Source organism: Elephas maximus, chromosome 9 (assembly GCF_024166365.1).
Source record: "Elephas maximus indicus isolate mEleMax1 chromosome 9, mEleMax1 primary haplotype, whole genome shotgun sequence".
Lineage (NCBI taxonomy): Eukaryota > Metazoa > Chordata > Mammalia > Proboscidea > Elephantidae > Elephas > Elephas maximus.
This window is the reverse complement of record NC_064827.1, coordinates 80330383-80345724: the sequence shown is the minus strand read 5'-3', so window position 1 is coordinate 80345724 and position 15342 is coordinate 80330383. Positions and strand designations below refer to the sequence as shown.

Genomic DNA, 15342 nt, shown 5'->3' with positions numbered 1-15342 from the left:
AGAGCTCTCCGAGTACTCTGGTATAGATGAAGTTCAATGCCACTGAAGAGCAGAAGAATCACATTGCCAACCAGCGTGTTCTGTGATCCCCTTCCTGTGCTCAAAGTGCAGCTCTCACCACACATTCATTAGGAAGTCTGGAGGCTAGAAGCTCGAACGCTCCAAGTGGTTATAGATGGGTGATGAATTACAGAGCATTTAAAATTTTCTCTTTGGTTTATCTTAATTTCAAAATTATCCACAATTAACATGTATTACTTTTGTAAATGGAGGAAAAAAAAATTTTTTTTTTAAAGAACAAATGTTCCCTTCCGTTCCCTACAACACAATCAGGATAATATTCAGTTTGGAAAGGCAGGGGAATTCTGAGAAGGCGAGGCATCGTGCTGATTCTGGCCTCGCTCCAAAGCTTTTGTGAAGGGCTGTGGACCATGAGGCTTGGGTGGACTTCCTTGAGCCCTCACCACGTGCCTGACGCTGGGCTAAGCTCTCTGCACTTATTTTCCCCCTGTATCCCACAGTCCCCTGAGAGGGGACCATCAGCACAGGGACTGGTACTAGTGCCACTCTGTAGCTGAGGGAACTAGAAGCTCTGAGAGGTGAGTGACCCGCCTAGGGTCACCTAGTTCCCTATGGGGGAGAGGTGGGTAGCAGACGGGTATATGTTGAGAGGACCATCTGTACCAGCTACAAGGAAGCCCCTTCCTCCTTGAAGGACTTTTTAAAAAATATATACTTTATTGTGTTTTAGGTTAAAGTTTACATAGCAAATTAGGTACCCACGTAACAATTTTTATGCAACTTGTTCCATGACATAATTGGTTATATTTTTTACATTGTATCAACGGTCTCATTATTTCCATTCTTTTTGTTCTGTTTTCAGTAATCTAGTTTCCCTGCCCTTGTTTAGCTTCTCATCTTTGTTTTAGGATAAATGTTGACCATTTGGCCTTATATGGTTGATTATTTCAGAGAGCACAGTATTCACAGAGATACTGAGTATTTTATAAGCCAGTCTATTATTTGGATGAAAGGTGACCATAGGGAGCAGCTTCAGTTCCAAGTTCAAAGTGTATCTTAGGGTGATAGTCTCGGGGGTTCCTCTAGTCTCTATCACTTGAAGGACTTTTGTCACTAGTCAAGGTGGCTTCACCAGAAAATCCACAACTATGATCCCTTAATGAAGAGCTTTGAGAATCTGCCAGAGTTTTCACATTCTGAGGGAAGCAATGGGAGCCATCAAGTATTCTGAGTACAGAAGAAATGATCCGAATTGTGATCATCTTGGAGCAGAAAGCTACAGTGACAGGAGATACAGACACATGCTAGGAGGTGATTGAAACAAGCCAGGCCAGATGATACATAATAAGAGCAACACAATGATGTTGTCGTTGTTATGTGTTGTCCAGTAGGTTCCAACTCATAGCAACCCTATGTACAATAGAGGTAAACACTGCCCAGTGCTGTGCCATCTTCACGGTCGTTGCTATGTTTTGAGCCCATTGTTGTAACCGCTGTGTCAGTCCATCTCATTGAAGGCCTTGCTCTCTATTGATGACCTTCTACTTTACCAAGCATGATGTCCTCCTCCAGGAACTGGCCCCTCCTGATAACATGTCCAAAGTACATGAAATGACGTCTCACCATCTTTGCTTCTAAGGAGCACTCTGGCTGTGCTTCCAAGACAGAATTTTTGTCCTTCTGGCAGTCCACAGTATAGTCAATATTCTTTATCAACATCATAATTTAAAGGCATCACTTCTTCTTCGGTCTTCTTTATTCATTTTTCAGTTTTCGCATGTATATATAAAGAAAAAAAAACCTGAAAATACCCCGGCTTGGGTCAGGCGTACCTTAGTCCTCGAAGTGACATCTCTGCTTTTTAACACTTTAAAGAGATCTTTTGCAGCAGATTTGCCCAATGCAATGTGTACTTTGATTTCTTGACTGCTGCTTTCATGCATGTTGATTGTGGATCCAAGTAAAATGAAATACTTGACAACTTCAATCTTTTCTCCATTTATCATGATGTTGCTTATTGGTCCAGTTGTGAGGATTTTTGTCTTCTTTATGCTGAGGTGTAATCCATACTGAAGGCGGTAGTCTTTGATCTTCACCAGTAAGTGCTTCAAGTCCTCTTCACTTTCAGCAAGCAAAGTTGAGTCTTCAGCACATCGCAGTTTGTTAATGAGCCTTCCTCCAATCCTGATGTCCTGTTCTTCATACAGCCTAGCTTCTCAGATTATTTGCTCAGCATACAGACTGAGCAAGTATGGTAAAAGGATACAACCCTCACACACTTTTCCTGACTTGTTCTTGTTCTGTTCAAATGACTGCCTCTTGGTCTGTGTACAGGTTCCTCATGAGAGCAATGAAGTGTTCTGAAATTCCCATTCTTCATAATGTTATCCATAATTCGTTATGATTCACACAGTTAAATGCCCTTGCACAGTCAATGAAACACAGGTACACATCTTTCTGGTATTCTCTGCTTTCACCCAAGATCCATCTGACATCAGCAACGATATCCTTCATTCCACACCCTCTTCTGAATCTAGCTTGAATTTCTGGCAGTTCCCTGTTGATGTACTGCTGCAACCACTTTTGAATAATCTTCAGCAAAATTTTACTTACATGTGATATTAATGATATTATTGGATAATTTCCACATTCCATTGGATCGCCTGTCTTTGTAATGGGCACAAATATGGATCTCCTCCAGTCGGTTGGCCAGTTACTGTCTTCTAAATTTCTTGACATAGATGAGTGGGCACCTCCAGCACTGCATTCATTTGTTGAAATATTTCAATTGGTATTTCTTCAATTCCTGGAGCCTTGTTTTTCCACCAATACCTTCAGTCCAGCTTGGACCCTTTCCTTCAGTACCATTGGTTCTTGATCATACGTTACCTACTGAAATTTGAGTGTTGACAAAATCTTTTTGGTACAATGACTCTATATATTCCTTCCATCCTCTTTTGATGTCTCCTGCATTGTTCAAATTTTCCCCATAGAATTCTTCAATATGGCAACCCGAGGCTTGAATGTTTTCTTCAGTTCTTTCAGCTGGAAAAATGCCAAGTGTGTTCTTCCCTTCGGTTTCTTTCTTTTTATAATTTTATTGTGCTTTAGGTGAAAGTTTACAGTGAGAGCTACTTTCTCATTTCAAAATTTATACACAGATTGTTTTGTGACATTGGTTGCAATCCCTGTAATATGACAGCACTCCCCCTTCCCACCCCGGGTTCCCTGCATCCATTTGTCCAGTTTTCTTGTCCTTTCCTGTGTTCTCATCTTGTTTTGGACAGGAGTTGCCCATTTGGTCTCATATGTTTGATTGAACTACAAAAATGTTCATCATGTGTGTACTTGTTTGATTTATAGGCCTGTCTAATCTTTGTTTGGAAAGTGGGCTTCCAGAGTGGCTTCAGTTCAGAGTTATCAGGGTGTCCAGGGGGCCATAGTCTCAGGAGTTCCTCCAGTCTCTCTCAGATCAATAAGTCCGATCCTTTTTCGTGAATTTGATTTTGTTCTACATTTTCTCCCACTCTGTCCAGGCCTTTTAGTTTTCTAACACCAGGTCTTTTTTTTTTTTTTTTTTTTTTTAAATTTTTAAAACTGTACTTTAAATTAAAGTTTACAGAACAATCCAGCTTCTCATTAAAAAGTTAGTAAACATATTGTTTTATGACATTGGTTAATAACCCCACAACATGTTAATACTCTCCCTTCTCAACCTTGGGTTCCCTATTACCAGCACTCCTGTACCCTCATGCCTTCTAGTCCTTACCCCTGGGCTTGTGTGCCCCTTTAAGTCTCGTTTTGCTCCATGGGCCTGTCCAATTTTTGGCTGAATGGTGAACCTCAGGGGTGACTTCACTATTGAGCCGAAAGGGTGTCCGGGGACCATACCCTCAGGGTTTCTCCAGTCTCTGTCAGGCCAGCAAGTCTTAACACCAAGGCTCTGCACGTTTCGTTATACTTTACTTTGTCTTAATGAGATGTCCTTTGAATCTTCTGTTCAGCTCTTTTACTTTATCATTTCTTCCAACCACTTTAGCTATTCTGTGTTCCAGAGCAAGTTTCAGAGTCTCTTCTGACATCCATTTTGGTCTTTTTTTTTTCTGTCTTTTTAATGACCTTTTGCTTTCTTCATGTGTGATGTCCTTGATGTCATCCCAAATTCGTCTCATATTCAGTCATTAGTGTTCAATGTGTCAAATTTATTCTTGAGAAGGTCTCTGAATTCGTGTGGGATATATTCAGGGTTGTATTTTGGCTGTTATAAACTTGTTTTAATTTTCTTCAGCTTCAACGTGAACTTGCATATGAGCAATTGGTGGTCTGTTCTGCAGCTGGCCCTAGCTTCTCCATTGTCTCTTTCCAAAGATGCGGTCAATTTGATTGCTGTGTATCCCATCTGGTGAGGTACATGTGTATAGTCACCACTGATGCTTTTGAAAAAAGGTATTTCCAGTGAAGAAGTCGCTAGTCTTCCAAAATTCTATGATGTGATCTCTGGCATCATTTCTATCACCAAGGCCGTATTTTCCAACTATTAATCCTTCTTCTTTGTTTCTAACTTATGCATTCCGATCACCAGTAATTACCAATGCATCTTGATTACATGTTTGATCAATTTCAGACTGCAGAAGTTGGTAAAAATCTTCAATTTCTTTATCTTTGGCATTAGTGGTTGGTGTGTAAATTTGAAAAATATTTGTATTAACTGATTGTCTTAGGGTGGGTTCTCTAGAAAAGCAAAACCAGTAAAGTGTATAAATATATGTGTATATAGAGAGATTTATATCAAGGAAATGGCTCACTCTGTTTGTAGAGGCTGGAATGCCTCAAGTCGGTGGGTCTGGATAGAGGCTTCTCCTGATTCACATAGCCACAGGGGCTGGCGAACCCAAGATCGGCAGGTCAGAGAGCAGGGCTCTTGCTCACAGGCTGTGAAGATCAATGAATCCCAGGATTGGCAGGTAAGACCACAAGTAAACTGCTAGCTCAAGTCCCAAGAACCAGAGGTTGGATGAACAGGAGCCAGCTGCAGGATCCAGCACTAGCAAAAAGTCCCGAGGCCTTGCCCGAATGTTCACTTATATTTGATGCAGGTCACATGCCCAAGGAAACTCCCTTTCAACTGATCGGCTACTTACACCAGAGCCTATCATGGAGGTGATTACATGTCAAATCTCAACAGGGAAGTGGTCACAACATTGTATGACTGCCAAAACACTGAGAATCATGGCCCGGCCAAGTTGACACACAACCTTACCATCACACTGACCTTCCTTGTAGGTCTGTGGATATCATTCTATCACTGACAGCATAGTATTTCAGGATAGACCTTGAAACATTCTTTTTTGATGATGAATGCAATGCTGTTCCTCTTCAATTTGTCAGTCCCGGCATAGAAGACCATATGACTGTCTGGTTCAAAATGGCCAATACCAGTCTGTTTCAGCTCATGAATGCCTACGATATTGATCTTCAAGTGTTCCAGTGACAGTGAACATTTATTGAACTCCTATGATTGGAATCAACTTGAGGGTAACTCGTTTGGTTTTGGTTTATGACATCTAAAGACTTGGCAAATACTCTTCACTTAATACTTACAATAGCCTTAGGACATCGAAGCTATTGTTCTTTCCATTTTGCAGATGTGAGAACTGAGGCTCAGCACCATGAGGCAACACAGCTGGGAAATGGTTGAGCAGACTGTGAACCCAGGCCTGTGTGACTTCAAAGTGGATGCCCTTAACACAATGTTGCCCTGTAGAGAGAAATGAGGTAGGGAAAGGTGAACGAGTCCTAGGAAAGGAGTAGGGCACAGAGGGTGTGTGCAAAGGCCAGGACCGAAGGCTGGCACAGAAAGATCCCTGAGGAATCCTTCAATCAACACTAGCAGCCCCACCTCCATGCCAGGCCTTGGACCAAGCTCAAGGGTTAGTGACGAACAACCCCTCCCAACACCCTAGTGGAGGTGACAGACAAGTAAACAGACATGGTGACAGAGCTTTGGTGTATTAGTGTCCTAGGGTTGCCGTAACAAGATACCACAAATTGGGTGGCTTAGAACAACAGCAATTTATTCTGTCACAGTTCTGGAGGCTAGGAGTCCAAAATCAAAGTGTTGTCAGGGCCAGGCTGTCTCCGAAGCTCTAGGGAAGGGTCCTCCTTTGCCTCTTCCTAGTTTCTGGTGGTTTCTGGCAATCCTTGGTGTTCCTTGGCTTCTAGAAACATCACTCCAATCTCTGTCTGTGTCTTCACATGGCTGTCTTCCCTTCATGTCTGTCTCTTTTTATAAGCACACCAGTCATATTGGATTAAGACCCACCCTACTCCAGCATGATCTCATGTTAACTAATTACATCTACAAATACCCAGTTTCCAAATAAGGTCACGTTTGCAGGTACCTGGGGTTAGGGCTTGAACATATTTTTTTGGAGTGGGGGGCAATAATTCAACATATAACACTTGGGATGAAGAGTCACCTTGGGGCAACTCCCTGGAGGAGTGTTAGCCCATGCTGAGTCCTAAAAAATGAGCAGCTGATCCGATGACGAGGGAGAGCATTCCGGGCCACAGAACACCACGTTCCAGGGCACAGAGGGGTGAAAAGTCACTCCATTGGGCTGGAACAGAAGTTGGGGGTGTGGAGAGGGTGGAGGTTGCAGGGCGAGCAGAAGCCAGGACCCTGGAGCCTCCAAATCCAAGGGAAGGAGCTGACTCCTTGAGGGCAGCAGGGAGCTATCAGTGGTTACCAAGGAGGCCAGGGACCAGGGAAGGGGAGGAGGGAGAGTTGTGGGGCTGTGAGAGGTGAGAGGCTGAGAGGGAGCAGGTCAGCTGTGCTCACGGGATGCCATGTTCCGAGAATGAGATGGTGGAGTGTGGGGACTCAGTGGTTTCAGCTTGAGGGGTCAGTTTAGAGGACTAGCCCAGGGAACGCTCACTCTCTGGGATGCCCTCATGTCCCACGCCCTCACCTTGGTCCTCTGACCTGGCTGCTGGAAAACCTAGGTCTTGCTCTTGTAGCTCCAATCCCCTACCCCATGCCCCACCATGGGGCTCTGGCCCCAAAGAGATGCTGCTGGAACCACTTTCCACAGGCATAATCCAGTGCTGTTTACCTTGAGGCCCTTCGGCAGAGGCATCTCAATGAATCCTCCTTCCAGTCCATGAGACTTAGGGACGTCACTGGGACCGTTTACAGAGGGAAACTGAGGCCTGGAGACATGTGCCTGAGGTAACATAGCTGGAGAATGATGAGACCCAACTGAGAGGCTCAGGGACTATCCCAGGGTCACACCTGCTGTTCCAGGTGGGCTTGGGGGAGAAGGTGGTGGGGGAAGGGTGCTTCCTGACTCTGTCCCTTGGGAGTTGGCCCTTCCTCCCCTGCCTTGCCCCAAGAACCTCAAGCAGTAGGGCGTGGCTTCCTCAGGGCAGCTGGGCCGAATCCTTAGGAGGCAGGGGAAAGCTGCACCATGGGACAACAAACAGAACTGTAGCCTTCACGGCAGCACTTCCCCAGTGTACCCTGCACAGTGACACACACACACACCCTGCACAGGGACTCTGCACCTAGCAGGCACAACCAACGACCACAACACCCATCTGCCCTATTTCCATCCATCTAGTTCCCCTGCCCCTCCTTGCCATCTCATCTTTGCTTTTGTGTAAATGTTGACTGTTCGGTCTCTTATAGTTGATTGTTTAAAGCAGCACATTCTTCACAGGTGTTATTGCTTATTTTATAGGCCAGTCTATTATTTGGCTGAAAGGTGATCTCTGGGAGTGGCTTCAGTTCCAGGTTAAGAGGGTATTTTAACACGATAGTCTCAGGGGTTCCTCTAGTCTCTATCAGTCCAGTAAATCTGGTCTTTTTTATGAATTTGAGTTTTGTTCTACATTTTTATCCCATTCTAACTGGGGCCTTCTATTGCGTATCTGGTCAGAATGGTTGGTGGTGGTATGTACCGTCTAGTTCTTCTGGCCTCAGGCTAGAAGAGGCTGTGTGTATCGTGTGGGCTATTAGTCCTATGGACTAATTTCTTCCTTGAGTCTTTGGTTTCCTTCACTCTCTTTTTATTCCAGATGGGAAGAGACCAACATTTGTATCCTAGATGGCCGCTCGAAAGCTTTTAAGACCCCAGATGCTGCTCACCACCAGCTCCTTTCTTGAGTGGTGTTCTCACACACAACTGCTGAGAGATATCTTCATCTCCCTGACTTGAGCGAGCTGGAAAGCCATGGCAGACACTGGCGTGTGGTCACACAGGAAGTGAGATCTCAAGCTCCTTCCTCTGTCCCATTCCCCTATCAGCCTCCCACTCCTTCTCTACAGAGGGGCATGCCAGGAGACCACAGGAGGGAAGTTCTTTTTTCGAGACTAGAAGGAGGACAAGAAGAGGGAGGAACGGTGGTGGTCCAATGATCTTGCCACCTGAGATTGTGTGACCTGGCCCAGTCTGCTTAGGGGAAGTGGCCCTGGCCAACAGACCCTGGCAGCTCCCTACACACTCAGGTGCTCCAAGAAGGTGGGAACGTCTAGAGATGGACCCAACTTCATCTCTTCACATCCACACATGGTGCTCTGGAAGCTGGATCTGGAGGTACTGGAGCAATGTTACCCAAAGTGTAGTATGCAGAAGGAGCCTCAGTCCCCCAGCCTCCCAGGCCCAGGAATTCCAACCTCCATCCCCAGAAATAGAACCCCCTTGGCAAGTGAACAAAGTCAGTTTGGAAAATTCTGCAAGCTCCTCCCCTCTGTTGGAGACCAACTGTCCACATCGGCATGTAAAAAAAAAAGGCCCTGAGAAGTCCCACAGGAAAGAACTGTATTTGATGTTGTTTAATCCAACCTTTCCCGTAATTTATTTAATCATGAACTAGTCTACTTTGTCCATGAAATATGTATTAGCATCTGTGGTGGCTAAAACATGTCTATAACTTCTTTGACACCCCCATCACTGTGAGGTGGGTCTATGCCCACCCACCCCCCTTCAATGTGGGTGGGTTGTGTGACTGCTTTGACCACAGAGTTTGGTGGAAGTGACACTGGGACAGTTCCAGGCATAGCCCTTAACTGGCCTAGCAGCTTTGCCTCTCGCCTTTTGGAATCCCAAGCCACTGCATAAGAAGTCCTGGCTACTCTGCTGGAAAGGGCGTCTGAGACACCAGCCTTGTAACCAAAGAGGCCATCTTGGACACTCAGCCCAGTGGGGCCTTCAGATGATACCAGCCCCAGCTGACATCTGACTGCAGCTGCCTGAGAGACCTCAAGCAAGGCTAGCCCAGCTGAGCCCAGTGAACCCTAGAATCAAGGAAGAGATCATAAACTATTGTTTTAAGCCCTAGCATTTTGAGATAGTTTGTCATACAGCAGTAGATCACTGGAACAGTGTGTTCTGAAGAACCCTCTTTGGGTGTTGATGGGAGACCTGCACCCCATCCCCATAGCCTCCCATGCCACACTAGGCTTCGCAGTCCTTACCACACTTAGGCACTGTCATCGTTATCATTATGACTTTGTTCAGGGTGTGCGTCTGCCTGGAGCGCCCTTCTGCCTCCTTTTCCACTAGACTCAGCTCCCAGGAGGTGTCTTAGTTTGCTGGTGCTGCTATTAGAGAAAAACGACAAGTGGGTGGTTTTAACGAACAGAAATTTATTTTCTCACAGTTCAGAAGGCTAGAAGTCTGAATCCAGGGTACTGGCTCTAGGGGAAGGCTTTCTCTGTCTGCTCTGAGGGAAGGTCCTTGTTTCTTTTCAGCTTCTGTTCCTCATGGTGTGGCATCTAGCTTCGCCTATCTGTGCTTGTCTCTGTGCCTAATCTGCTCTTTTTATATCTCAAACATGATTGGCTTGACACACCCTACACTGATAATGGCCTCATTAACATAACAGAAAATCCTATTCTCAAATGGGATTACATCCACAAACATAGAGTTTGGGATTTGCAACCCATGTTTTTGGGGAGCATAACTCAATCCATAACAGGAGGCCTCTTCAAAGACATTTCTAACAAGCATCAAGACAGCTGCAGCATCCCCAGGATGGGAGCTGCCTAGACGCACATTTATCAGCTGTGTGAACTCAGACTGGTACTTAATTCTTTGGGCCTCAGTTTCGTCATCTGTAAAATGGGAATAATAATGATACCTACTGCAGGAGGTTGCTGTGATGATTAAACAGGATAATAGGAGTAAACCAAACAGTAGGCACTGAGCAGATGGTGGCATTAGCTGCTCAGGACCTCTGTTACCATATGGCCTAACATTTGCAAACCCAGCTCCCCCAAGACCAGGCACCCACTCCCTGGGGAGTGGTTTTCCTGCCACTCATCGACTGCCACACCCAAGCACTGCCCCTGTGGAGTTTAGGTAACACATCCTCGGGTATTAGGGAACTGAGCCCCTTATTAGTACAGAGGCCCAGAACAGCAGAGGGCCTTGCTCAAGGTCACACAGCTGGAGCCAGGCCTCAGCTCCCCATTTGGTGCTTTGCCTGACACGGGGTCCCAAGTCTCAGTGACTGGTCTTCTCTCACTTCTCTAATCTCTCTCAACCCCTCCCTGCCCATGTGCCAAAGGCTGCCTCAGATGGAAGTTATTCTCTAGCCTGATCTCTGATTGTACACTGAGACCCACTTGCTGGACTGAGGGTCCTCCCCTGTCCCTCTCCTCTCTCTTTTCTTTCCCATAGACACAGTCAGCCAGGGAATGTAGACTGGACACTGCAGCATACCAGCAGAGATGCAAGCCATCCTTCCAACCCCGGAAGGCCAACGGGCAACCCCAAGCCAGCAGTAGAGGAAAGATGGCAGGATGTTGTCAATAGCTCAGCCTGCAAGTGTAAAGCATTTGAGAACATTGGCTGTAGAGCCCCAGAGATCTTGGCTCAAATCCCAGTCCTTCCTCTGACTAGCTGGGGGACGTGTTACCTACACTCTCCAAACCGAAACTTCCTTATCAGTAAACAACACTTCCACCAGGGACGGCTGCGAGGACTCCATGATCTCAAGCATGGAGAGCCCTGGGTACAGAGCTGGGCAGTAGGAGTGGGCATGGGGCAGGGGCAAGAGGTCAGAAAGGCCCTCTGGCTGGGTTCTAAGAGACACCGCCGCACTGGGCATCTGCACCAACTCACCTCCTTCAAGCCTGATAGCCCCTTCCCATGCACAATTTCTCCCCTCTTTTCCTGTCAGTTCCTAGGCTGGTCTGGGTCCAAACACACCTGCAGGCCTCTGAGGCTCTGAGGGGGTGGGGCAAAAAGCCTAGAACCTTTGGGGAGAGCTGAAGGGTTCTAGAGAAATTCTTCTCAAAGACAGTGAGTGGCTGGCGTGTGCAGGCCAGGCTGCTGGCTGGTTGGGGGCCTGCAGGCCTCAGACACACACTGCCAGCCCATGTGGGAGAGTGTTGGGCTGTGTGGGTGGCTGTTTGGGTGGCTTGTGGCTCCTCTTCATGGATGAGTTTGTATGTGTTGCACAGAGGGGTGTGTGTGTGTGTGTGTATGACTGAATGAGTGAGCGAGTGAGTGTGGTGTGTGCTTGTCTGGGGTAAGGGTCTGGGGGCAGGAGGAGGCAGCCCTGCAGCTGTCCCATCCCTGGGAGAGCTCCACTGGCCAGGCCTGTCCCCTGGAGGCAATCCCAGGACCCCAATTTGGGAAGAGTGTTCACAGCAGGATTAGAGCTGGGAGCTTCAAACAGAGCTGGCCTGGCAGCCAGCCTGGAACCCAGGCTTAAAGGGGCTGCTGGCAGTATAAATAGTCACCGTCCTGGTGTCTCCCCAGTCTTTCCTGGGGAGGAACACTCTGCTGGCTCCTTCCCCATCTTTGACTCTAGCCACTGGCCAGGTGCACAGAGGGAGGGGCTGGGTGAGGAGGGGCTGGTGTTGTTAGACGGGTTGTGCTCAAATAAACAAATGTGATTTTGCACATTAAATGAGTCACTTGGTTTTAAGTTGTAGGGAATGTATGCCAAGAGACCCTTCCAGCTGGTAATCCTGAGGACACTGCCTGAGGACCCCTCCATTATTAACAAACGCTTCCCCCCTCCCCGCCCCCCAGCTCTCTTGAGTTCATGTGTCAGGCTCAGAATGGCTGAAGGGGAGGGGCTGGCAAGAGGAGGACCACTGCCATTGGACTAGGCTACTGTGCCATCAGTCTCCCATGTCTAGGACTCTGTTTCCCCACACCTGGCAGAGAGGGGAAGGACAAGAGGAGAGCTAAAGGGAGCAGGAATGCCACCAGAACCTTTCTGGGTCAGGCACAGTGGCAGGTGCTGTCAAGGAGCAGCGGTCCCCTTTGTGTCCTGGGTCCCAGCTCAGGGGAAGCATGCTTGAGGAAGTAAAATTTGCCGAGCTGGTTAAGTGGCTGGTGACCCCCCACTCAGGTCCTTTATGTGCCCACCAGCCACTTTACCTTTTCAGTGCTTCCCTGTTTCCATCTGTGAAGTGAAAGGAATGGACAAAGGTAACTGACACGATGGAGTGTCAGCCCTGCAGCAGGTGCTGCTATAGCCCCATTGGACAGATGGGAGACCTGACGCTCCGCCGAGTACAGGCACTGACTCGCTCAGGGTCGCACAGCCAGGAAGAGGCCCAGGGGGTATTAGAATCCAGCTCTGTTTCATTCCAAACCCTGAGCGCTTCTAATCTGTGGACCTGCAGCTGATTGGCTGACTGATTGATTCGCTGATTGATTGATTGGCTGATCGCCTTTCACTACTCCCTCCCGGCCCAGCCTCCCAGGGAGCCCCCTCCTGTGCCCCCCATCCCTTCCACGCACCTCCAAAATCTCATCCCAAGTGACTCTCAACCTGCAGCCCCTAGGCGTCTGCGCCAACTCACCTACTCTCGGAGGCGGGGCCGAGGGCGGACAGGGGGCGGGGCTCCCACCGTTCTCGCCCCTCCCGCCGGTGTCGGCTCATTAATCCGCGGGCTCCCGCGGCTCAGCCAATCGGCAGCTCGTTGCCAGGGAAACGACCTCTCCCCTCCGCATCCTTCAAAGAGCTCCTCCCCGCGTGTGTTCCACCCCGGCCTCGGGTTTTTCTGCTCGGGGACCTGCTGAGGGGAAGCTGGGGTTCTGGGCTCGGAGAGACTGGGGTGGGAGCGGGGCGCAGAGACAGAGAGACACCCAGAGAAAGAGAGAGCGAGAGGGAGAGACACAGAGCGAGACAGACCCACGAAAATAGAGCCCAGTACCACTGCCAGAAAGAGGCAGAGCTAGAGAGACAGAGACAGGGACGCACACACACAGGCAGAGCCTGAGGGAGAGACACAGGCGCGAGGGGAGAAAGGAGGGAGAGAAGAAGAGAGACACAGAGACATAAAAATACCCACCACCACCACCACAGGAACAGGCAGAGAGGTGGAGACAGAAACACAGAGAGAGAAGTCGAGGCTGAAGGAGAGACACAGGCAGAGCCACACACACAGAGACCAGGACAGAGCAGGGAGGAGAGAACAGAGGAGAGACAGGCGAGAGATCAGGCCACAGGGAGGAGGGAGGGAGAGAGGGAGCCAGACCAGAGAAAGAGCCAAACAAGTGAGAAGAGGGGGAAGAGGTGAGAGGAGAGCAGGAAGAGGGAGAACAGAAAGGGAAGAAAGGAAGGCAGGAGAGAGGTGGGGAAGGCCAGGAAGAGGGAAGACAGAATCACAGAGGCACCTGTCACGTGAAGGGGCCCCCAAAAAAGAAAAAAAACAAGAACCAGCAAGAGGGGAGGAGAGCGAGGAGGGGGCGAACTTGCAAAAATAAATATTTATAAATTGAGAGTTTCTAAATTCTTTTCGCATTTCCGTAGTAAATTATTCATCTGTATATCTCCCTCTCTCCTCCTATCTGCTTAGGGAGCTGCCAAGGAAATGTTCCATCCCCACCTTCCTCACACTCTCCACACGTTGGTCGTTCTCCCTTCCCTAATCCTCTGCTTCTAGTACCTGTCCTCCTTTCTACTCCCTCTTCTATCCCCACCTACTCCCTTCCATCTTCCCCTTCTCCTCCTCCTCTCTCTCCTCTTGCCCCTGGTCCAACCTTCTCCAACCCCCTTCCTCCTCCTCCTGGGGCTGGGGCTGGGGCTGGGGCTGGGCCTGGGGCTGGGGCTGGGGCTGGGGCTGGGGCTGGGGCTGGGGCTGGGGCTGGGGCTGGGGCTGGGCAGGCTAGGAGGAGCTGCCCCCAGCCCCAGGTGACCAGCTGCCATGCTCTCGGGTTTCTCCTCTGCCTTATATAAAAACAATTATATAAGTCAGGAAGGCTAGGACTTAAAAAAATGCTGTTGTCTTCTCTGGCAGTCTGGCACCCCCAGCCGGGACCAAGGAAATCTTCCTACTGAGGGCTGGGGACACTGGGGTTGGGGAGAAGGTGGGGGCTGTGCAAGGAAGGAGCTGCGGCCCCAGGAAGGCCTGAGCTGGAGCCTAGGCCACATCTGCTTCCCCTGAGCCTGGGCAAGCCCCTTAGCTTGCTCATCCTCAGTTTCCCCCTCTGTGGGATGGGGCCAGGGACTAACTCCCTGCTCTCTAGGGCCAAACGCACTCTCAAGTCTGTGTAGGAGTCTGGGAGGTTTCACGTCCCCTGTGAGCCATCCCCAGTTTACCAGGCACAAAGGAGCAACTGAGGCAAGGGAAGGTTATAGATATGATGTGAATTCCTAAAATCAGAGCAAGGAGTATGTGGAAGCACACCCAGCCCCCAGTTATAGATGTAAGGTCAAAAGGTGGTATCATCAGTCTGTGGCCTTGAGCAGAGCACCTAGCTTCTGAGCCTCAGTTTGCTCATCTACAAACTGGGCCCAATGAAACCTCCCTCCCCTTGACCAACGGGGTCCTTCCCTTCTGAAACTGTACTTGTTCCCCGTTCCACACCACCTGTGCAGACTCCAGGCTGCCCAGATTACTCTGAGTGAGAGAGTTGTCTGGGGCCCCACTGAGCAGGCAAGAACCCCTTGTCTCCCAGCAGGGGGTGGTCAGCGCCACAGAAGCTCTGGGGAAGAATGTATGAGGAAGGCTGGCTGGAGCAGAGAAAGCCCTCTATCTCTGAGGTCCACCCAGGAGTCATGAGCCAACCTTGGCTTCTTCAGGGACCTGCATCCTCACTCCCAACTCTATAGGTAGAGGGTGTCCTCCACCCTCCTCAGGGGCTTGTCTTTCTGGGCGAGGAGGCCTGAGCACCAGGTCCTGGGTTCAGGTCCTGACCCTGCCTTTTGACCTTATTTCAGGCTATTCCCCCTCCAGAGAAGGAAAGTAGGAGCATTTACTGATATCTCAAAGGCTCTTTTCAGCCCTTAACTTCTTAGGATCCTTATTCTTACTATTGACAACAGCAAGTCCTATTGAACTGTTTCTTA

General features: G+C 48.8%; 1 long non-coding RNA gene across 5 annotated transcripts in view; it reads right to left on the bottom strand.

The window, feature by feature from the left end:
- Nucleotides 1–729: 729 nt before the first annotated feature.
- LOC126082664 (uncharacterized) overlaps nt 730–15342 on the bottom strand; it is a 29207-nt gene continuing 14594 nt past the window's right edge. The window contains exons 3-4 of one of the 5 annotated variants that reach the window (XR_007518603.1): nt 7137–13403; nt 730–6303 (exon numbers count right to left, since the gene is read on the bottom strand). This is a non-coding gene — a long non-coding RNA (uncharacterized LOC126082664). Of the gene's footprint in view, nt 6304–6985; nt 13404–15342 lie in introns of those variants that run through there. The other 4 variants (XR_007518601.1, XR_007518604.1, XR_007518605.1 and 1 more) reach the window with 4 other exon arrangements.